General features: G+C 40.8%; 1 pseudogene; it reads left to right on the top strand.

Annotated features, from left to right (window-relative positions):
- The first annotated feature begins 7,059 nt into the window (after nucleotides 1-7,059).
- On the top strand, nucleotides 7,060-19,259 carry LOC101179610 (annotated as a pseudogene).
- Nucleotides 19,260-23,783: the final 4,524 nt, after the last annotated feature.

Here is a 23,783-nt window from a genome sequence, read left to right as displayed (position 1 = left end):
AACAAAAGCAAAATTCCAGCAGTATGAGCAGGTCGCCCCAAACTGGGCAAAATGCAAGGCAGCCATGTTTGGTGGCGCCTTTGTCTCTGAGTGGCGTTTTTTCACACAGGAAGGGCGGGAGAAGAGTGCCCCAAGGCAGGCTTCCTTGCAAATATGCAGCACTACTGCCCCTGTGAGGAAATCATTTAAAGACAGAATGCGCCATTACAGCGTTCTCCCCTTGAGGCCCAGCTGTTGGAGAAGGTCTGGCCTGTGGGTAGGTGGAAGAGGCTGGGGCTCCATGCTGAGCCTCCTTGCCTTCTCCTCTAAGGCCTTAACAGAGACCCGGACATTGGTGGTATCTTGGTATAAAACCTGGAGAGTGAGGGGCTTGGAGTGAACCATCAGCTGCCAGGCGGTACTGGCACAGAAGTCGTGGGGCGGGGCCTCACTTCCTCCTGGTGTGGTCAGGACTGGAGGGACCCATTCAAACACAAATGCAAGCTCTTGTGGGCATCTGTCTCCTATTCCTGCCCCTTGGAGCAAGAGTTAGCAGGCTTTCACGTGGTACCACCATCCTATGATGAAGGCCTTATTATATACAAGGACTCCTCAAGGAAGCTATGGGACGTTGGTTTCTTGTGGCAGCTGTGTCAGAACACAAAGAACAGGCCAATTCCAGATGACATATTGCAGAGGCAAGTGTGCTTGCTGAGGATCTCAGGTCAAACATCTAGAGATTCACTGCCTGCAGCCAGGAGGAGCTGAAGAGAAGTGGGGCCACGTAGCCAAACCAAGAAGTAATGAAACGTCTAAAGGAGTAGATATGAAAAAACAGATGGAGAAGAAGTAATCCAAATATGTTAGCCAAGCATAAACAAAAACTGGAGTAGAATTCAATCTAATTTAGATGTTTTACATATGACTAAGCTATTAAAAAATATTTATCATTTATTTCAACACAGACAGTGAAAAGGATTGAAAAAGAACACACATTTCCAAGTCCTTGCCTGCCAGAGGTGTCATTCCTTGTGATATCACTCTATGACTTCATACACGCCTGTTGTAGAAGGAACATTGCAAAGAAATGTGATTATTTCTAGAAGTGCAAAAATCAGGTGGCAAAAATGATGTCACTGAAGATCATGAAGGAGGACACGTTGGCACATCATCCCTCCACAGAAGCAACAACGAGCCAGGCATAAACTAGAAAGAAGTGTAGGCCGGGCGCCGTGGCTCACGCCTGTAATCCCAGCACTTTGGGAGGCCGAGGCGGGTGGATCACGAGGTCAGAGATCGCGACCATTCTGGCTAACACGGTGAAACCCTGTCTCTACTAAAAATACAAAAAATTAGCTGGGCGTGGTGGCGGGCGCCTGTAGTCCCACGTACTGGGGAGGCTGAGGCAGGAGAATGGCATGAACCTGGGAGGCTGAGGCAGGAGAATGGCATGAACCTGGGATCTCGGAGTGAGCCGAGATCGCTCCACTGCACTCCAGCCTGGGCGACAGAGCGAGACTCCGTCTCAAAAAAAAAAAAAAAGAAAGAAAGGAAGGAAGGAAAGAAAGAAAGAAAGAAGGAAGGAAGGAAAGAAAGAAAGAAAGAAGAAAGAAAGAAAGAAAGAAAGAAAGAAAGAAAGAAAGAAAGAAAGAAAGAAAGAAGTGTCAGAATCCACTTTTACAGAACTCTAGAGCTTGTCAAAAACTTACAACACTCAGAGAAGCCTTGACGAAGAAGTAAGTGGCTGCTTTGTGGTGAGAGAGTGAGAGCTGCGGCATTTTAAATTGCCTGTCTACCATCCCCCAGCCTCCACAGTGCCTTCAGTATAGCTCCTACCCTCGTGCATAGGTATAATACAGAACTTGTTCTCAAAGAATTGTTGCATTCCAGTTTGACCTGTCTTTTGGCTCCCTAAAGGATTGGTTTAAGAGCTTGCTTTTGTTTTGCCTCACTTGGAGTGTTTCCAAGTTTGGAACAACTCCTGAGGGGCATGTGTTGAAAAAACTTAAAGACACAAGTATTGGCATAAGAGTCTGGGGCAAGGGACAACAGTTAAAATAAAGAATAAACAGATGGAAAAGCATGGGAAGGAAGAGGCTATGAAAGGAAATACTTGGGGGAATAAGAACTTTAAAATGTTCTTGTATATACTAGAGAAATAAGAAAGCCATGCACATGAGGCTGGACAATTATTCAGAAAATGCCTGAGAAGACCTTAAGGTCTCATATCTCACTAGCTTTCAGGCCCCTTGCAAGCTAGAAGTGAAGACTACAGCCTGGCTAGTTGAAAGAGTGCCTCAACACACAGAGCCAGTCTTCAAGGACTTAGAGAATACTTCTCTTTCTTTCTTTCTTTTTTTTTTTTTTTTTTTTGAGACGGAGTTTTGCTCTTGTAGCCCAGGCTGGAGTACAATGGCACGATCTTGGCTCCCTGAACCTCCGCCTCCCGGGTTCAAGCGATTCTCCTGCCTCAGCCTCCAGAGTAGCTGGGATTACAGGCTTGTGCCACCATGCCTAGCTAATTTTTGTATTTTTAGTAGAGACGGGGTTTCACCATGTTGGCCAGGCCAGCCTCGAACTCCCGACCTCAGGCGATCCACCTGCCTCAGCCTCCCAAAGTGCTGGGATTACAGGCATGAGCCACCGCACCCGGCTACTTCTCTTTCTTTCTTAGGTTCCACGTGTTTAAGGAAACTGTCAGAGTACTAGGTGACCACTAAGCTATCAGAACACTGACTCCAGTGGCCACAAATGATAAAAATACAGACTTTACAAAAGTATTTAAGAAAAGTTACTAAAAAAGCAAATAACAAACGACAACACACAAATGCTATCAACTAACCCCATGGGGTGGAGAGGCAAGTGTGTTTAGAAATCTAATTTCCAGAGTTGATACAGTATGATATCGAAACATCTAATTTTTATTTATATTTATTTATTTATTGAGATGGAGTCTTGCTCTGTCACCAGGCTGGAGTGCAGTGGCGTGGTCTCGGGTCACGGCAACCTCCGCCTCCCGGGTTCAAGTCATTCTCCTGCCTCAGCCTCCCAAGTAGCTGGGACTACAGGCGCACGCCCCACGCCCAGCTAATTTTTGTGTTTTTAGTAGAGACGGGTTTCACCATGTTGGCCAGGATGGTCTTGATCTCCTGACCTCGTGATCCACCCACCTCAGCCTCCCAAAGTGCTGGGATTACAGGCGTGAGCCACCACGCCCGGCCCAAAACATCTAATTTTTAATGATAAACAAAAAATAAGACATGCAAAGAAAACAAGAAGGTATGGCCTACTCACAGGGAAAAGAGAAATTCACAGAAACTGTGCAGAAGGAAGCCCAGGCACTGGGCTTACTAGAAAAGAATTATGTCAACTCTCTTAAATATGCTCAAAATGTTACCATAAATGAAATACAACGAACTAAAGGAAACCAAGAGAATAATGTCTCACCAAGTAAAGAATATCAATAAAGAGAGAGAAATTATTTTTTAAAAAGACAAATAGAACTTTTGGAACTGAAAAGTACAGAAACTGAAATGAAAAAAAATCACTGGAAGTTTCCAACAGCAGATTAGAACAGTTAGAAAAAAGTCAGTGAATATGAAGCTAGAGCAATTGAAACACATGAATATAAACATGCAAGAAGCTCAACAGACTCCATGTAAGATAAACATGAAGAAATCTACAATGAGAAAGCTTATAATCCTGCTGTCATAATACAAAGACAAAGCAAGAATCTTGAAAGCATCGTAAGAGAAAGGCCTTAATTATATACAAGGACTCCTCAATAAGATTAGCAGCCAGTTTTTCTTCAGAAACCATGGAAGCCAAAAGGCAGTGGGATAACATATTTAAAGTTCTAAAAGCAAACAAACTTGTCAATAATTCCATATCCCCCAAGACTAACTTTCAGAAATAAAGGAGAAATTAAGACATTCCTAGATAGAAAAAAAACTTACAGATTCCGCCAATAGTAGACTTCCCATGACAGAAATGCAAAACGGAGTCTCTCAGGATGAAATGAAAAGACACTAGATAGTAACTCAAAACCATATGAAGAAATAAGGAACAAAGAAAAGGGTAGCTACACAGATACATAAAAAAGCCAGAAGAATTATATTTTTGGTTTATAATTCCCTTTTCCTCCCATATGATTTTAAAAACAAATGCATGAAACAATAAGTCTGCATTAATAGGTACACAATGTTCAATTATGTAGTTTGTAAAAATAACACAAAAGGGATTAGAGCTTTAAAGGAGGAGGTTTTATGTATTATATAAACTACTTTATAGATTAATAAAAATTGATTGCTCTAAAATTAAGATATTAATTGTATTCTGCAGGATAACCATAAAGAAAAAAATTAGTATATAGAGAAAAAGAAATGGAAAGGAATAAAAATGGTGCACTAGAAAAGATCAATTAATCACAAAAGAAGGTAGGAATTGTGGAATTGAGAAAAAAGCTATAAGACATACAGAAAATATATAGCAAAATAGCAGGAATAAGTCCCTCTTTACCAGTAATTACGTTAAATGGATTAAACTCCAAGGCAAAGATTGGCAGAATGGATTTTTTAGAACATCCAAATCTATGCTGTCTAAAAGAGTTGGCTTTAGATCCAGTTCACAAATGGTTAATAGTAATAGCACAAAAAAAATATTTCATGCAAAAAGTAACCAAAAGAAAATTGTTCTGACTGTACTGATACCAGACAAAATACACCTTAAGACAATAATTGTTTCAAGAGACAAAGATGGACATTATATAATGATAAGGTCAGTCTGTCAAGATGTACTAATTAAACATACATATTTATTTTACAAGAGTCCCCAAATACATGAGGCAAAAACTGAACAGAACTAAAGGAAAAAATAGAGTTCTAAAAAGTAAGTTGGTGACTTCAATACCCCACTTTATTTATTTATTTATTTATTTATTTAGAGACAGAGTCTCTCACTCTGTCACCCAGGCTGGAGTGTAGTGGCACCATCTTGGCTGCAATTTCCGCCTCCTGGGTTCAAGTGATTCCTATGTCTCAGCCTCCCGAGTAGCTGGGATTACAAACGTGCGCCAACATGCCCAGCTAATTTTTTTATTTTTAGCAGAGAAGGGGTTTCACCATTTTGGCCATGCTGGTCTTGAACTGTTGGCCTCAAGTGGTCTGCCCGCCTCAGCCTCCCAAAGTGCTAGGATTACAGGTGTGAGCCACGCCACCCAGCCTAATTCCCCACCTTAAATAATGGATGAAACAACTAAACTGAAGATCATTAAGGAATTAGAGAATGTGAACAAAGTTATGAATCAGCTAGACCTAAAAGATATAAAAATATATCTTACCTTGAAAGGTAAGATTCTATCACCTACCATGTAGACCATGCTGTACCAGGAGAAGGGAACTGGCTTTTGTGACATCCTGGCCTGTGCCTAACTCTCTTTTAGACTTATCATGGTTGATTTCAAAGATGGCCTATGGACATAGGTGTACTGACACACAGCAGTGCCTTGCAGAGGCTCTGGGAAGCAAAGCACGAGGTCTTCCAGGTATTTTGTGAAAGAGAAAAATGACCTCTAACCTTCCCTTCATATATCATCTAAAGAACACTCACAGCCTTGACTAGATGAGTTAGGCTCCTTAGGTAGCCCCTTCAGCCTTCACAAAGTCTGAATTCCATTCTCTGTGGCCTGATTGGCAGAGACATTCCCTGCCTCTGATTTAGGGAGAAAAGCAAACAGTTGGACCTTGGGGATCAAACCATGTAAGTTTGCTAACACTAGGTAAGAGAAATGGCAAAGTCAAGGGCATTTTACTTCTAACATGTGATAACCTTGAACCAAACGTCTAAACATGTATGTATTCTAGAGAGCCAATATGCACATTGTAATGTATCTGTAAATTGAAAAAATTCAAACAAAACAACTAACAGTGTCTACTTCTCTAAAGCTGAGTTTTTGAGAGCACATTTTCCAGTTTTACTTTTATTTATAATGAAGGCTTGACGCATTGACAAATAAGGCTTAGTACTGATAACATTCTGAGTAATACCATGTTTTTATCTAAAAATAAACAGCACTGTTTACATGCTGGGATGATTAAATGTCTTGCTCTTACTAGTCAAGAAAATTAAAAACTTCTAACAAATTATTATTTAACACAAAATCCAATTAGCTGAAGTATGTTTAGTGACATTTTAAGTAGCCTTTCTATATAAAACCTGAGAAAAATGATAGAAGGAAAAATATTAAATTAGAAGGACATTTCACATACAGGGTGTTATTTGATGTTTATAACAAAAAAAATTCCTGCACATGTACATTCCCTCTACCCCCCAATAAAATGCAAATAGGAGAACGAGCTAAATGCAATTGAGAAAAACAGTAATTGAATTTTGATTGAGTTTATGTGATAGAGAATATGCCTCATTAACTTGTTATAATTGTTTAATTTTTCATTTTTTTGCCAAATGTTTATATCATCCTTAGGATTTGAGCATTAGTTGATTCATTGCTATTTTTGAACAATAAAGAAATGTTAAGAGAGTTAGCAATAAAGTACTATTAGTTACTCCATACCATTGGAAATTTCCCATTACCTAACATTGTGTGAAATATTCAAGGCACTAAATACTACCTATAGTTTGATGAGGATGGAATTGAAGGGAGTAATTAATGTGATTGTGTGTGTGTGTTGAACACTTCGTTGTGCAAATAAGGGAGTATATTAATAAGCCTATCGCTTTAGTTAAATAGTATCACCTCTCATGAACAATCATAGAACCCATTTATAATATTTGAATGCATGTAGCCATCAAGCTGCTGATGGTGGTTGCTTCATGAAAATGGGATTTACGATGAAGTGTTTTTGTTTGTCCTTCATAGATTTGAATATTCTAAGAGATTTCTCAAAAAGCTGATATTCACAATTTGAGAAGCAATCAAGAACAAACCTGTGCTGAAAAAGTTGGTGCAAATTCCTTATTGACCACAGATGGAATTCAATAATTTATATTTCTTCGAAACGTAGAAAAACGGAATATTGGGATCCGGTGGGGGGGCCGGCGGCGGTCTGGGAGCGGTGCGCCATGTACACCATCACCAAAGGGCCCAGCAAGCTAGTGGCGCAGTGCCGCACAGGTCTCAAGCAGCAACAGGTGGAGGGCCAGCTCCACTAGCTCCTGAAACGCCGGCAGCCCCCGCCACCGACCTTGCAGCCCCAGCGGGCGCAGCCCTTCGCGCAGCCGCCAGGACCCTGGCCCCTGCCAAGTCCAGGCCCAAGGCTTGTGTTAAATCGTGTGAATGGCCGGCGTGCCCCCTCCAAGTCCCCATCCCTCCAGGGGACCCAGGAGACCTACACACTGGCTCACAAGGAGAATGTCCTCTTTGTGTCCGAAGCCTGGCAGCAGGTGCAGCAGCAGCTGGATGGTGGCCCAGCCAGTGAGGGCGGGCCAAGGCCTGTGCAGTACGTGGAGAGGATCCCCAATCCCCGGCTGCAGAACTTCGTTCCCTTCCCTTGGCCCAGCTGTCGCAAGCTGCTATGGCCAGGGGCCGAACCCGTCTGACCTCAGTCCTGCTCACTGTGCCCAGGGACCAGAGACCAGCCCCTGGGGATGTCGGAGAGGAGCTCCAGGCTAATAACGTCGAGAAACTGCCAAAAAAAAAAAAAAAGGAAAGAAAGAAAAGAGAAAGGGAATACTGATAATAGATCCGCATTTTGAAATTACTTGTTTCTTGGTGGTGGCATTAACTGTGACCTACCTGCTTTTCTTTATACAGGGCTACTGTATCTGAAAATATTGTAAAGAAGCAGATCTAATTTCAAGAAATGCCAAAAACAGGAAGGCACTCTTAAAAAAAAACCTAGCATCCCACAAAATATTTAAGAATAATCTTTAAGAATATTTAACAAGTTTGCAAATGTTTAAGCTACAATAAATGTAGAGAACATATTTGAACACTGGACATAAAAATACATGGGAACTTTAAATAGAGAAGTTCTTATATGACCAATAGAAGACGTGAATGTGTGATAAAACCATTTTAAAAGTCATTTCCTATTGGGATTGAGAGACCACTTGTTTATGGTATATATACACCTATGTGTGTACACATGTTTACTAACCATAGTCATGATTAGTCATGGTAGTGATTAGTCATGGTAGTCATTTCAGTTAGCATGCTCTGTGCCTATATCCGTATGTATGTGTGTATGTACTTATTTATACAAAACAAGATGTTAAGGAGAATTCGTACATGCATTTAATGCAAGCAAATACTTTCCCTTCAAAACTTTGTTAGAATACACATCTGGTCTGATCCAAACCACAATGTACAGATTAATCCAATTTTAATATAGATTTATTTTTTGTGTGAACCAAAATATAGTAGGCGTATGTATGTATACATTGAAAAGTGTGGAAGAAAATAATCCAAAATGTTATCAGTTGTTCTTAACAGATTTTATGATGGTGTTATTCTTCTTGACGTACACAAGATTATTTTTAAACTACATGGCAAACACCATTCTTTTTTAATTTTTTTTTTTTTTTTTTTTTTTTTTTAGAGACTGTTGTGTCACTGTGTTCTTCAAGCTGCTCTGCTCCTGGGCCCAAGCTATTCTCCTGCCTCAGCCTCCCAAGAAGCTGAAACTACAAGAACACGAGACTGTACCTGGCTTGCAAACACCATTGCTAATAAGAAGATATTGTAAGACCGATACTCAAGAGATAAGAGGTAACACACACACACACACACACACGCATGCAGGCACACACATACACACTCAAGTCACAAGAAGAAGCTGAAAAATATTTAATGGCATAGGAACATGTGGAAATATAAATTATTCACTGTTAAACAGGGGACAATTTTTAAAACTGTGTAACTATCTTTTTTTTTTTTTTTTTTTTGAGACAGTCTCACTCATTCTGTCGCCCAGGCTGGAGTGCAGTGGCGTGATCTCGGCTCACTGCAACCTCCACCTCCTGGGTTCAAGCGATTCTCCTGCCTCAGCCTCCTGAGTAGCTGGGACTACAGGTGTGGGCCACCACACCTGGCTCATCTTTGTATTTTTAGTAGAGACAGGGTTTCACCATGTTGGCCGGGCTGGTCTCAAACTCCTGATCTCAAGTGATCCACCGGCCTCGGCCTCCCAAAGTGTTGGGATTACAAGCGTGAGCCACTGAGTCTGCTCCAAAACTGTGTAACTTCTAATGGGAGTTTATACAGATGTAAGTATATGTATCATGCCCTGTGGAACAATGTATTACATACAATGATGTGCGCTGTCTTGGCCTTCTCTTCCTACTTCTACCAAACACTTTCTGACAATTCATCACATAACCTGAGAAAATGGAGGAGGACTCCCTGGTTGTCTGGGGAGAGGAATAGGTCAAAGATCACCTAGACTTGTGAATTGGTGGCTCATGATGATCTCCAGGCTTCTGACCATTTATTCTCGCTTTTCTTCTCTGATCCATCTAATTTCCGGCCTGAGACAGACATTTTGATACCAAGTGAAAGTACTGAGCCAACCCACATAGACTAAGTATGGAAAACATTTAATTTCTTGAAAGAACAAGATTCCTGATGAAGATGGGTGGTTTAGGCTTTGACTTGATTTCACATGGAAAAGAAAAGCAAAAGTACAGGAATTTGCACAGGTTGCCCCAAACTGTGCAAAATGCAAGGCAGCCATGTTTCCTGGCGCATTTGTCTCTGGGTGGCGTTTTTTCAGACAGGAAGGGCGGGAGAAGACTGCTCCAAGACAGGGCGTCCTTGAAAATCTGAAGCACTACTGCCACCGTGAGGAAATCGCTTAAAGACAGAATAGGCCATTACAGCGTCCTTCCTGGGAAGCCTCGCTGTGGGGGAAAGTCTGGTCTGTGAGGAGGTGGAAGAGGATTGGGCTCCGGGCTAGGTCTTGTTGCCTTCTCCTCTAAGGCCTGAAGAGAGACCTGGACTTTGGCGGTATCTTGGTGTAGAACCTGGAGAGCGAGGGGCTTGGAGTGAAGCAGCAGCTGCCAGGCGGTCCTAGTACAAGAAGTCGTGGGTCGGGGCCTCAGTTCCTCCTGGTGTGGGCAGGACAGCAGGAACCCTCTCAAAGACACATGTAGGCTCTTATGGGCATCTCTTTCCTGGTTCCTGCCCCTTGGAGCAAGAGTCAGAAGGTTTTCACGAGCTGTCATCTTGCTATGGATCTTTGGGTCTCTGGTAGCATCAGTGTCGCGTACAACGAACAGGGTTATTCCAAGGGAAGTTTACAGGATTTGCTATTAGAACCTTCACACTCCAGGTTCTGTAGCAAGATACCGCCAATGTCCAGGTCTCTTTTAAAGCCTTAGAGGAGTAGGCGAGGCCTCCTGGCATAGAGGCCAAGCCTCTTCCACCTCTTACCAGACCAGACCTGCCCCAACAGGTAGCCCTCACTACAACTCTGTAATGGCGTAGGGTTTCGTTAAACGACATCCTCACGATGGCAGTAGTGCTCCAGATATGCCAAGAAGTCTTGCCTTGGCGCCCTCTACTCCCGCCCTTCCTGTATGAAAAAACGCCACGCATCGACAAAGGCGCCACCAAACATGGCTGCCTTGCATTTAGCCCAGTTTGGGGCCAGCTGGTCTTACCGCTGCACTTTTGCTTTTGTTTTCCACTTGAAATCAAACAAGGCCCGCCTTCATCAAGAATCTTGTGCTTTCAGAAATTAAATATCCTCCTGTCCAAGGCTTTGAGGGTATGATTTATTTCACAGAGTTACGGGGCCAGTACATTTCATGGTATAAAATTATCTTTTTCAGGGGATGAAGGCACAAGGAGAAAATTACTTGAAACTTGGAGATCTTCTCTGGCAATCAATTTACAAATTCTGGTGTTCTTTGATCTGGCTCCCCGCCCAGACAACCAAGGAGTTCTTCATGTTCTAGCCTCATGTGTTGCACTATAGGCAGTAATTTGGCATCTGCCATAGAGGAGGGATCAGATAGTTGTCATTGCTGCCCGCCACATGTACTCCACATGGAATGATACTCATAGTGCATATGTTCAATTCCTGTCGAGGTTACACAGAGTTATATCTCATGGTCGCATCATTAAACATCAAAATACAACATTTCCCATGTGTTACATATACTTCAAGTATTTCCTGAGACTTTACACGGTGCCTATGTGGGGAATGGATGGGTACGTTATGTTTTCTCCCTTGGAGCAAGAGTTAGCAGCCTTTCAGGCAGTGTCACTCTGCTGTGAGGCATGAGTCATTTGTTGCAGCAATGTGAGAACACCAAGGACAGACCAGTTCCAGGTGGGATGTAGCAGGAGCGAGTAAGTTTTCTGAGGGTCTCAAGGTTACCCAATTGTCTGGAGACTAGAAGGGCATAAAGAGAAATTGAACCACTGAGCTAATCAAGGAAGAGTTACATCTTCTTCTCGTGGACTGTTGTACATAAACACATGAACCAAAAACAGTGAAAGGGATTGAAAATCAATCTACATTTTAATAGTATTTGTTGGAGATGGCATTACCCGTGATCTGACTTCACATTATCATGTATGACTATTGTGGCAGGTATGTTTTCAAGAAGCATGATTGTTTCTACAAATTCAAAAACAGGTGGCAAAAGTGACATCAATGAAAATTATGCATTAGGGAACTTCTGTAGTCCCTCTCTCCAGAAAGGCAACTCAAAACAATCAAGAATCTATAATTAGAAGATCATTTTCTCAACACGACATATGGGGTATTTATAAAAAATCTACAGGTAGTATTATACTCAAGAGTGAAAGACTGAAAGCTTTCCTCCTAAGATCATGAACAAGGCAAGAATGCACACTTTTGCCCTTTTCTTGAACAGTACACTTAAAATTCTAGTCAGGGTCATCAGACAATGAAGATATATAAAAGGCATCCAAGTTGAAAAGAAAAAAATGGAAATTATCTCTCTTCATAAAGATGATGATCTTATAAAAATGCTTTAAAATGCAGAAAAACCATATTGGAGCTAATGAACAATATTCAGCAAGCCCCGCAGGATAGAACATTACATCGTAAAAATCAGTTATAGTTGTGTACACTAGCAATGAACAATCTGAAAATTGAATTAAGAAAGCAATTCCATTTATAATAGCATCAAAATAAATCATATTTTAAGGAGAATATTTCACTAAACAGATGAAAGACTTGTACATTGAAAATCACAAAATATGGAGAAGAACTTAAAGATTACCTGGATTTTTAAAAAGGACATCCTATGGTAATGAGTTAGAAGACTAAATATTTATAATATGGCAATACTAGCCATAGAGATCTATAGATTTAATGTAATCCTAATTATTATTTCCATGAGCATTTATTTTTGGGAAAAAGAGCAAATTCTAAAGATCCTATTAAATTGCAAGAGATCTGAGTAACCAAAGTTTGAGTAAGAAAAACCAAGGTGGAAGACACACTTCTAGATTTCAAAATTTACTAGAAAATCTAGAGTAATCAAAGCAGAGTGATGATCAAATAAGAATACACACAGTGATTAATGGAAGAGATGAAGAGTCTGAAAATAAACCCAGACATTGTGGTCAATTGACTTTTCACAAAGTTTTCAAGTTCATTTAATGAGACATGAATAGACTCCTTAAGAAATAGTGCTTAGACAACTGGTTATCCACATGCAAAAGGATGAAGTTAGACCTCTACCTCACATCATGTGCAAAAATTAACTCAAAATGTATCAAATGTCTAAAGGTAACAGTTAAAGCTATAAAACCTTCAGGGAAACTATATGAATAAGTCTTCAAAACTTTAGATTTGGCAATGATTTTTTAGCTATACCGCCAAAAGCACCAATAACAAAAGAAAAAATAAATTGGACTTCCCTGGAATTAAAAACTTTTTGCATCAAAGTGCACAATTCAGAACTTGAAAAGCCAACTTACGGAGTGGGAGGAAATATTTCCAAATCAATTATCTAAAAACTGCTAATATCCAATACATATAAAGGACTCTGAAAAACAACAAAAGACAACACAGTTTTTAAAAAATAGGCCAAGGGAGAGTGACATCACCAAAATGGTAGAGTGGAAGCAATCTGACTTTACCCCAAAGAAAACTAAAAACAGCTGTCTAGTGCCAAGATTGTCACAAGCAATATTGCAGAACTGAAAATTGAGACTATGACGATCTGTGGGTCCACAAGAAAGTGAATACATATGAGCAGCTGGAAAGATTAATGGACTTCTGTCTCTGTGATTCCCCAACTCGAAGCTGCTAGGCACCATGTAGAAAATTCCCCCTGGACTCACGGTTTCCTCTGTAAAATGTGAGATCCAGGCAGGCAGCTAGCTAGCTTCTCTCCCATTTTGGTGTCCTTTGCAGGAATGCTGTTCTTGCCTCACTCCCTAGAAAGCATCCTGACTGCCTGTAGGAAGAAAAATCTCCGAGGGCAGCTAGAGACAAAAAGTGGAGTCGAAGCTAGCAACCTCAGTGCATTAAATTTGGGGACTCGTCTTTTACTGAGACAAAGAAGACCTCAAATCAGAGGGCATCAGCAGCAACATGAAAATGAACAGGAATGAAAAAAGAACCGGAAAGGCTATACTCTGGCCCAGCGTGGTGGCTCACGCCTGTAATTCCAGCACTTTGGGAGGCCAAGGCAGGCGGATGACCTGAGGTCAGGAGTTCAAGTCTAGCCTGGCCAACATGGTGAAACCCTGTCTCTACTAAAAATACAAAAATTAGCTGGACGTGGTGGCACACGCCTGTAATCCCAGCTACTTGGGAGGCTGAGGCAGGAGAATTCCTTGAATCCAGGAGGCAGAGACTGCAGTAAGCCGAGATCATGCCATTGCATTCCAGCCTTAGCCACAGGGCGAGACTCCATCTCAAAAAAAAAAAAAAAAAAAAAAGAAAGAAAGAAAGAGAGAAAGGCCATACTTAGATAAAATAGATTAAAAGCCAAAAACTGTAAAGAGAGACAAAGAAGGTCACTGTATAACAATGAAAATGCCAATACAGCAAGAGGATACGACAATTGCATGTATCTATGTACCCAACACTGGAACACAGAAATACATAAGGCAAACATTTGAAGATCTAAACAGAGTGATAGAATGGCGTACAACAATACTGGGAGACTTCAGTACTCCACTTTCAGTAATGGACAGCTTATCTAGACAAAGAAACACTGAAATTAAACTGTTCTCTAGACCAAATAAACTTAACTGACCTTTACAAAATATTTCATCCAATTGCTATAGAATATAAATTCTTGTCATTAGCATATGGAACATTCTCCAGTATAGAGCATATGTTAGGCCACAGAACAAGGCTAAACAAATTTAAGAAAAGACCCAAAAATATGAAATTACTAGAAGAAAAGCCTGGGGAAATGCTTTAAGACATTGTTCTGGGGAAAGATTTTTTGTATAAGATCTGAAAAGCACTGGCAATCAAAGCGAAAATAGACAAATGAGAGTAAATCAAGCTAGAAAGCTTCTGCACAGCAAAGAAAACAACAAAGTGAGGAGACAACCTACAGAAAGAGAGAATATCTTAGCAAACTATTCGTCTAACAATGGAATAACAAATCACAATGTAAAACAAACTCAGCTCAATAACCAAAAACCAAATTATCTGATTTACAAATGGGCAAATGATCTGAATAGACATTTCTGAAAGAAAGACACAAATGGCCAACAGATACATGAAAATATGTTAAACATCACTAACCGTCAGGGAAACGCAAATCAAAACCACGTGAGATACCATGTTACCCCAGTTCAAATGGCTCTTACTAAAAAGACAGAAAATAACAGATGCTGGCTAGTAAGCAAAGAGGAATGCTTGTATACTGTTGCTGCAAATGTGTATTAATACAGCCACTATGGGACATGGGATGGAGTTTCCCCAAAAGCTAAAAATAGTTACCATGTGATGCAGCAATTCCACTGCTGAGTATATATTCAAAAGAAAGGAAATCAGTACATCAAAGAGATATATGCATTGCCATGTTTATTGCATCATTATTCACAATAGCAAAAATATAAAATCAACCTAAGTGTTCATCGATGGATGAATGGATTAAGAAAACGTGGCATGCATATAAAATGGAAGATTATTGAGCCAGAAAAAGGAATAAAATCCTGTCATCTGCAGCAATATGAATGGAACTGTAAGACTATGTCAAGTGAAATAAGCCAGATACAGAAAGACATATTATTACATGTCCTCACTCATATGCAGGAACTAAAAAGAATCCATCTGATGGAACTATAGACTAGAATGGTGGATACCAAAAGTTGGGAAAGGAGGAGAATAAAGAGAGATTGGTTAATGGCTACAAAAATGCAGTTGGACAGAAGGAGTAAGTTCTAGTGTTCAATAGCATACTTAGGGCGACCATAGTTAGCAATAATTTAATGCTTATTTCCAAATACCTAAAAGAACATTTGAAATGTTTCCAACATAAACAAATAGTAAATGCATTAGGTGACGAGTATCCCAGTTATCCTTTTTTGGTTATCACACATTTTATGGATGCATGAAAATATATGTACTACATAAATATGTACAAGTATATGCAAATTTTAAAAATAGGCAAAGGTCGGCCGGGCGCGGTGGCTTGTAATCCCAGCACTTTGGGAGGCCGAGGCGGGCGGATCACGAGGTCAGGAGATCGAGACCACGGTGAAACCCCGTCTCTACTAAAAATACAAAAAATTAGCCGGGCGTGGTGGCGGGCGCCTGTAGTCCCAGCTACTCGGAGAGGCTGAGGCAGGAGAATGGCGTGAACCCGGGAGGCGGAGCTTGCAGTGAGCAGAGATCGCGCCACTGCACTCCAGCCTGGGCGACAGAGCGAGACTCCGTCTCAAAAAAAAAAAAAAAAAAAAGAAAGATGCTTCCATTATTAGTCTTTTCAGAAACGTACATCAAAACCACCTGATGATACCAAGTAACACCCACTAGAATGGGAATTACTTAAAAAGAGCAAATATCGGTGGGGAGGTGGAGAAGTTAGAACTCTTCTAGAGTGTTGGTGGAAATGCTAAATTGTGCACCTGCTACAGAAAGCAGTTTATCAGTACTTCAAAAACTTAAACATAGAAGGAACTATATGAGCTAGCAACTCTACTTCTATGTATACACCACATATGATTGAAAACAAATACTCAAACAAGTACATGTATATACTCACTGTATGTATTTATTAACAATACCCAAAAGGTGAACATAAGCAAACATCCATCGCTTGATGAATGGATAAACAAAATGTGATATATACATATGTATATTATTCAGCTACAAAAATAAATGAAGTACTGACGTATATTACAACATGGATGAAATTTGAAAACATGCTAAGTGAAGAAAGAAAAAAAAGGCTACTTATTGTGATGATCAGTAGTGAGGGAACGTAGAGTAGTGTTTGCTAGGAGCTGGGCAGAGAGTGGAATGGGGAATAACTGCTTAATGAGTTCAGGGTTTTCTTTTGTGGTAATGAAAATTATTTGCCACTACATAGAGGTAGTGCTTGCACTGCATTGTGAAAGTACTAAATGCCACCAAATTTGAACATTTTAATGGTTATTTTTATGTTACATGAATTTTACCAACACAGTTTCAAAAAGTGCCAATATTTTTAAACCTATCATTATTTCCAAGAATAACTAACTATATTTGAAAAGTACTCAAGTTATCAGTGAAGAAAACTTGTTTTAACAATTATACTACAGAGGAATTTGAACATTAGTTTATAAATGTACATATTATATGTGCATAGGAAAGAGATCATAATACATAACATAGATATTTTAAAAATGATTACTTCTCACTAGGTTTGACCTACCATATGTTTTCTGCTTGTAATTTCTTAAAGTTTTTCTAGAGTAAAATATAAAAAAACTCAAGCACTCAAAAGTATATATTGATAATGGATATATTCAAAGATTATAAGGTGATGCTGAAGATTTTGTACAAAACTGCAAACAGTATGAATCCAATTATATTGAATGTAAAATGTGTGTGGGACTGTGTGTATTCATATCCGTTTATATGCATATACAGATTTTAAAATGCCATATATATTTTTTTTAGACAGGATCTCACCGTATCATCCAGGCTGGAGTGCAGTGGCATGATCGTGGCTCACAGCAGCCACCACCTCCCTGGGCTCCAGTGATCCTCTCGCCTCCACCTCCCGTGTAGCTGGGCCCACAGGTGCATGCCACCATACCCAGGTATATTTTGTATTTTTTGTAGAAACAGGGTCTCACCAAATTGCCCAAGAGGGTCTCAAACTCCCGGGCTCAAGCAGTTCTCCTGCCTCAGCCTCTCAAAACGTTGGGATTACAATCATGAGCCACCACACCCAGCCAATAGCATATGTTTTGAACCATGGCCAATGTTATAGTGAGTATGTGTTTGAATATGATATTTTTGGCTAACAGATTCATATCTTTAACTCATAGTTATATAAACAGACAGTAACAAAACATTGTAGCTGCATGTGACTGGTATGAATACATCCATCTTACAGTTTTCTTAGGGTTCACATCTAACTGACTGTGAGAGATGCCTAATTCAATTATCATGTATTGAATTTTGTTTTGCTTCTTTTGAGTTTTTAAAGATAAAATTTGAAGGTAAGAATTAGAGCTAAAATCTCAAGAATAATTTTAAAATCCTAATTTTCAGAGATATAAGTATGTATAATATACATATTTATATGATATGTAAATATTTATGTGTTTATATACATATAAACACATTTTTAGATTAAAAAGAGCAAACAGAGCTTATTTTTTAATGACTAGTATAATCACAAAGTTCTCTGCGAATAATTTATTGTCTAAAATCAAGAAATTGTAAATTTTATACGACAATGTCAAAAATTGGTCAGAAACCAAATTTTAGAATGAAAATTTTTACTTTACAATACATAGCTAAATCCAATTTTTTTTTTTTTTTTTTTTTTTTTTTTTTTCTGAGACAGGACCTCCTTCTGTTGCCCAGGTGGAAGTGCACTGGTGTGATGTCAGTTCACTGCAACCTCGGCCTCCCGGGTTCAAGCGATTCTCCTGCCTTAACCTTCTGAGTAGGTGGGATTATAGGTACTCGCCACTTCACCTGGCTTATTTTTGTACTTTCAATAGACACGGCGTTTCAACATGTTGCCCAGGCTGGTCTCAAACTCCTGACCTCAAGTGATCCGCCTGACTTGGCCTCCCAAAATGTTGGGATTACAGGCATGAGCCACTGCGCCTGGCCTGAACCCAATTTAAATGTAAATTTACTGTGGTGTTTGACTGTTTGACTGTATATATAGAACTTTTATCTATGTATTGAAAGTGGGAGCAAATACGAAAAAGGGTTATCAGTATTTTTTATTTTTATTTTTTGAGACAGATTCTCGCTCTTGTTGCCCAGCCTGGAGTGCAATGGTGCGATCTTTGCTCACTGCAAACTCCACCTCATGGGTTCAAGCGATTCTCCTGTCTCAGCCTCCCGAGTAGCTGAGATTATAGGCATGTGACACCACGCCCAGCTAATTTTTATATTTTCAGTAAAGGCGAATTTTCGCCATGTTGGTCAGGCTGGTCTCGAGCTCCTGACCTCAAGTGATCCACCTGCCTCGGCCTCCCAAAGTGCTGGGATTACAGGCGTGAGCCACAGCGCCCAGGCTTCAGTGTTTAATACACAGTTGTATGGCATTGCTTTTCTCTTGATCACCACATTTTTTTTAGCATCTTTGCAAATCCCACCTCTTTGTTACTAATGTGAAAATATAGGGCTGATTCCTAACTGATAAACAGTAACACACATACACAGCAAACTCATAGGACATAGTTGTAAGCCATTGCAGTTTAATGACCCAGGAAAATGTTTGCATTACACTGTTATATAATGAAACTGTAAGACAAAATCCTGGGATCCATCTGATTAGCATTTATAGTCATTCCTGTATTTGTGTACATTCAAGTAGGGTTGTGTGTGTCTGTCAAGCTTGAGAGCTATCTGGACTCTTATGTTAGAGCCCCACTAAATAGCGGCCTCCCTCTCAACATACAAAGCCTACTGACTAGGTCTGAACACGGAGTAAAACTCCCAGGGAACCTGGGTAGGGAGTCAAGAGAAGAAACACATGGTTTCTAGTGCCCAGATTTGCTGTCCTCCAAGACCTCAGATGTCAACATGTTTTTTTTTTCCTTTCTCTTTAGACATGGATCCCTGAGGTGGGTCCCCAATACTACAAGACAATTTGATATCATAATAGAACACTGCAGACACAATGCTGAGTGAAGAAGAGTAGAAATGGGAAGACTTGGTTGAGCGGAAACTGAGTTCTTGAAAAGAGGAGATGCTTGATGAGGGTGAGTGGATTACACCTCAGTTTAATATCCAGCAGAAGCCAAAAGTGGAATACCTTTATGCAAATGTAGCAAAAAGTTAGGTAGCCATAGTTTCTGGTGTCTCTGTCTCTTCTTGGCCTTTTTTTTGAAACGCAATGGGCGGGAGAGGAGCTCCTGGAACAAAGTTAGTTGGCTTTTCTCGCACAACACTGCCATCATGCGGAAATAGTTTCATAGCGTCCAAAGCCGTGAGCGTTTCCGCCATTTAAGCTCTAGCAGTTGTGGAAGGAAAAGCCGCCCAAGACACAAGTTGGCATTCCTACCCTTTTCTCTGAGGCGTGGCAGAAGCCATGGGCAAGTGCAAAGTCTTAGTGAAGTATCTGCTGAGTGAGGGACCAGGACTAAGCTAACTGTTTCCAGGAACTCCTGGTACAGGAAATAGAGGACAGGGTCTCAGTTTCCTCATAGTGGGGACAAAACTAGAAGATGACACAGCCAAGTGCAGACACTTGGGGCGTTTATGTTATGAATATGCCCTTGGGAGTTTTAGGCAATCTGGCTGTCCCTGTGTTATGCGGCTGTGACATTTATAGCAGCATTGTTAGATTGCAATGGACAGGCCAGTTCCAGGGACCATCTATCTAAAGCCAGTGTCATTCACGTGGTCCTCGATACACAAGAATTCTAAACACCATTGCCTACAACTAGAGGGACCTCTGTAGAGGAGTGAGGATACACTGACATGCCTATGAGGGCCAGATCATCTTTTAGGAGAGCCGATTTGCTAAAGTGGATGAAGGCCAAGAATGTGATGGAAGGCCTAAGCAGTTATCTGAGCGCACCAGCCAGCAACTTCTGTGACTTTATAAGTTCAGGAGAAAGTCTTTTGTCATAATGAGACCCCGATGACATCTCATTTCTGTCAAGGAGGCCACATAGGTAGCTCTCTTCTGTTGGATGTCCCTGAGAAGGATGGCATTGTTTAGGCCTGAGCAAATCATTATTTACCTCATCCTAGCTAGTATTTTCTGTATCAGCTTCAAAGCTATTTCCCGATGAAGACATCCAACCTTTGGTGTGGAGACCTCCAGATACTCTATGACTCATAATTGAAGAATCAATAAGAGTGGCTAAAATTGTATGGGTGACTTATTCCTCATGACATTCTTCCTCAGAATTTATTATCTCAGTATCTGAATTCTTAATGAAAGGAATTAATGTTAGTCTGGTTCTGCACTGTGACATTACAGTGCTTCAAGGGCTTGTTCAGGTATGACCTCTCCTGGCCTGAGGATTCAGGCGGGCATTCCAGGGCAAGGCATTCTAGGGTAGCCTGGCTTTTTTGACATCTTTGACTGTGTCTAGCTCTCTCTCTAGCTGGTTTTGTTGAGTTGAGTGATGATCTGCAGACATAGATGCTATTGGCATGCATGAATGTCTCGGAGACTCTAGGGGAAGCATTTCTCCATGATCTTTGTTCCTGGAAAGGACAAAAAAGATATCTTACCTCCCCAGAGTATTTCACCTAAAGTAGACTTAGACGTCTGCTAAACTGCCTCCTGTAGAGGAATAGTTTGACCCGACCATTTTCATGGAAGAATACAGACCTACCTATGGAACAGTATCTCATATCTGAAGGTAGAAATGCTGGTGGTGCCAATCCTAGAATTCTTTAGGCTAAGTGGTCTTTTATTCACCCCCTGCTAACTATCTTTAATAGAGAGGCTGTGTGCCTGGGCAGTGGATGGAAGCCTGGAAAGGAAATCACACCTAGCCAAGTTCCAGTGGTAGTGAGGAGGAGGTTGATTGGTTTATTCTGCAACGAAATGTAGTGTGGAGGGGCAATGAGCCTATCATTCCCATTTAGATTGGGTACATGTCATTCATCTGCACCAGACAGTCCCTTTATCCTTCACATTTTTTTTTTTTTTGAGGAGGAGTCGCCTTCTGTCGCCCAGGCTGGAGTGCACTGGCATGATCTCGGCTCACTGCAACCTCCGTCTCCCGGGTTCAACCAACTCTCCTGCCTCTGCCTCCCAAGCAGCTGGGATTACAGGCATGCGCCACCACACACAGCTAATTTTTGTATTTTCAGTAGAGACTGGGTTTCACCATATTGGCCAGGCTGGTCTCGAACTCCTGACCTCGTGATCCACCTGCCTTGGCATCGCAAAGCGCTGGGATTACAGGCATGAGCCACTGCACCTGGCCCGTCACAAAATCTTAATTGCATTCTCTGTGGCCTCATAAACAGCCATTCCCTGCCTCTGATTTAGGGAGAAAAGAAAAATTATAGAACCTTGAGGTTTAAACCTACCACACAGTAAGATAAATGACAAAGTAAAGTGTATGTTACTCTACTTCTAACATGTCAGAACCTTAAACCAAACGTATAGTCAAATATGTATTCTAGAGAGCCAAAATGCATGTTGTGATACATCTGTAATAATTTAAACAAAAAATTGGCCAGGCATACTAGCTCACGCCTGTAATCCCAGCACTTAGGGAGGCTGAGGTGGGCGGATCACCTGAGGTCGGGAGTTTGAGACCAGTCTGACCAACATGGAGAAACCCCGTCTTTAATAAAAATACAAATTTAGCCGGGCCTGGTGGTGCCTGCCTGTAATCCCAGCTACTTGGGAGGCTGAAGCAGGAGAATCGCTTGAACCTGGGAGGCAGAAGTTGCGGTGAGCCTAGATCAAGCCATTGCACTCCAGCCTGAGCAACAAGAGCAAAACTCCGTCTCAAAAAAAAAAAAAAATTATAAATAAATAAATACTGTCTACTTTTCTAAAGGAATGTTTTTGAGCGTATATTTTTCAGATTTTCCTTCATTTACACTGAAGGCTTGAAATGTTGAAAACAACACTTAGTATTGATGATATTTAAATGAATTCATGCTCCTGAAAGCTTTGTTAAAATACACACTTAATCTGCTCCAAACCACAATGTAGAGTGTAACCCAATTTCAATACAGATTTATTATTTGCATGAAATTAGGAATGTATATATGGCTGGGTACAGTGGGTCACACTTGTAATCCCAGGACTTTGGGAGGCTAAGGTGTTTGGATGCCTTGAGGTCAGGAGTTCAAGACCAGCCTAGCCAACATGGCGAAACCCCATGTCTACTAAAAATACAAAACAATTAACCAGGCCTGGTGGCCTCTGCTTGTAATCCCAGCTACTAAGGAGACTGAGGCAGGAGATTTGCTTGAACCTGGAGGTTGCAATGAGCCGAGACTGCACCATTGCACTGTAGCCTGGCTGACAGAAAAAGTTTTGGTCCCCTCAAAGAGAAAAAGTGTATATATATATATATATATGGAAATAATCCAAATGGTTATTTTTTGCCTTGACAAATTGTATCGTAGTACTTTTCATCTTTATTAGTACATTGATTTTTCTCAATCTTTGTCAAGCATTATTCTTTAAACAGTAGGAGAATACTGTAAGACTTATATCTAAAATACAAATTAGTAAAAAAAAGACACACACAAACACACACACACACACACACACACACACAGACACACTGCTTAAAGTCTCAGGAAATACCTGAAAAATATGTAGTGTCATGGGATCATGATGTGTTTTGATGTTAAATGATGAGACCATGAGATGAAATTCTGAGTAACCTCGACAGGAACTGAACATATGTAGTATCAGTATCATGCCATGTGGAGCACATATGTATGGCATGCAGCAATGACAGCTTTCTGGTTCCTCCTCTATGGTTCTTGCCAAATTGTTGCCTACAATGCAACACATGCGCTAAAACATGAAAAACTTCCTGATTGTCCCGGAGGGGAGCCAGATCAGAGACTACCAAGGTCTGTAACTTGTTTGCTAGAGCAGATCTCCTCTGAGGTTCAAGCAGTTTTATCCTTGTGCCCTCATCCCCAAATTTATCCCCTGAGGAGGCAGTTTGATGCCATGGAGACTACTGGACCTGTAAGTCTGAGGTAATTCATAATCATATAGATTAGGTTAGGAAGATTTTAAGTTTCTGAAGGAGTAAGATTCCCGATGAGGATGAGTGGTTTAGGCCTTGGTTTGATTTCAGATGGAAAACGAAAGTGCCACAGTAAGGCCAGATGGCTCCAAACTAAGCAAAAAGCAAGGCAGCCATATTTTCTGGTGCCTTTGTGTCTGGGTGGCGTTTTTTCAGACAGGGAGGGCGGGAGAAGAGGGATCCAAGATATATCTTGGCACATCTAGAGCACTAGTGCCATCGTGAGGTGGTAGTTTAAAGACACCCTACGCCACGTCAACGTCCTTCCCCTCAGGACTACCTGTTGGAGAAGGTCTGGTCTGTGGGGAAGTAGAAAAGGCCTGGGATCCATGCTGATCCTCCTTGCTTTCTCGTCTAGCGCCTTAAAAGAGATCTGGACTTTGGCGGTGTCTTGGTATAGAACCTGGAGAGTGAAGGAAAGCAAATCCTGTAAATTTCCCTTGGAAGAACCCTGTCAATT

This window comes from Nomascus leucogenys, chromosome X (genome assembly GCF_006542625.1).
Source record: "Nomascus leucogenys isolate Asia chromosome X, Asia_NLE_v1, whole genome shotgun sequence".
Classification (NCBI taxonomy): domain Eukaryota; kingdom Metazoa; phylum Chordata; class Mammalia; order Primates; family Hylobatidae; genus Nomascus; species Nomascus leucogenys.
This window is presented reverse-complemented; position numbering and strand designations above follow the sequence as displayed.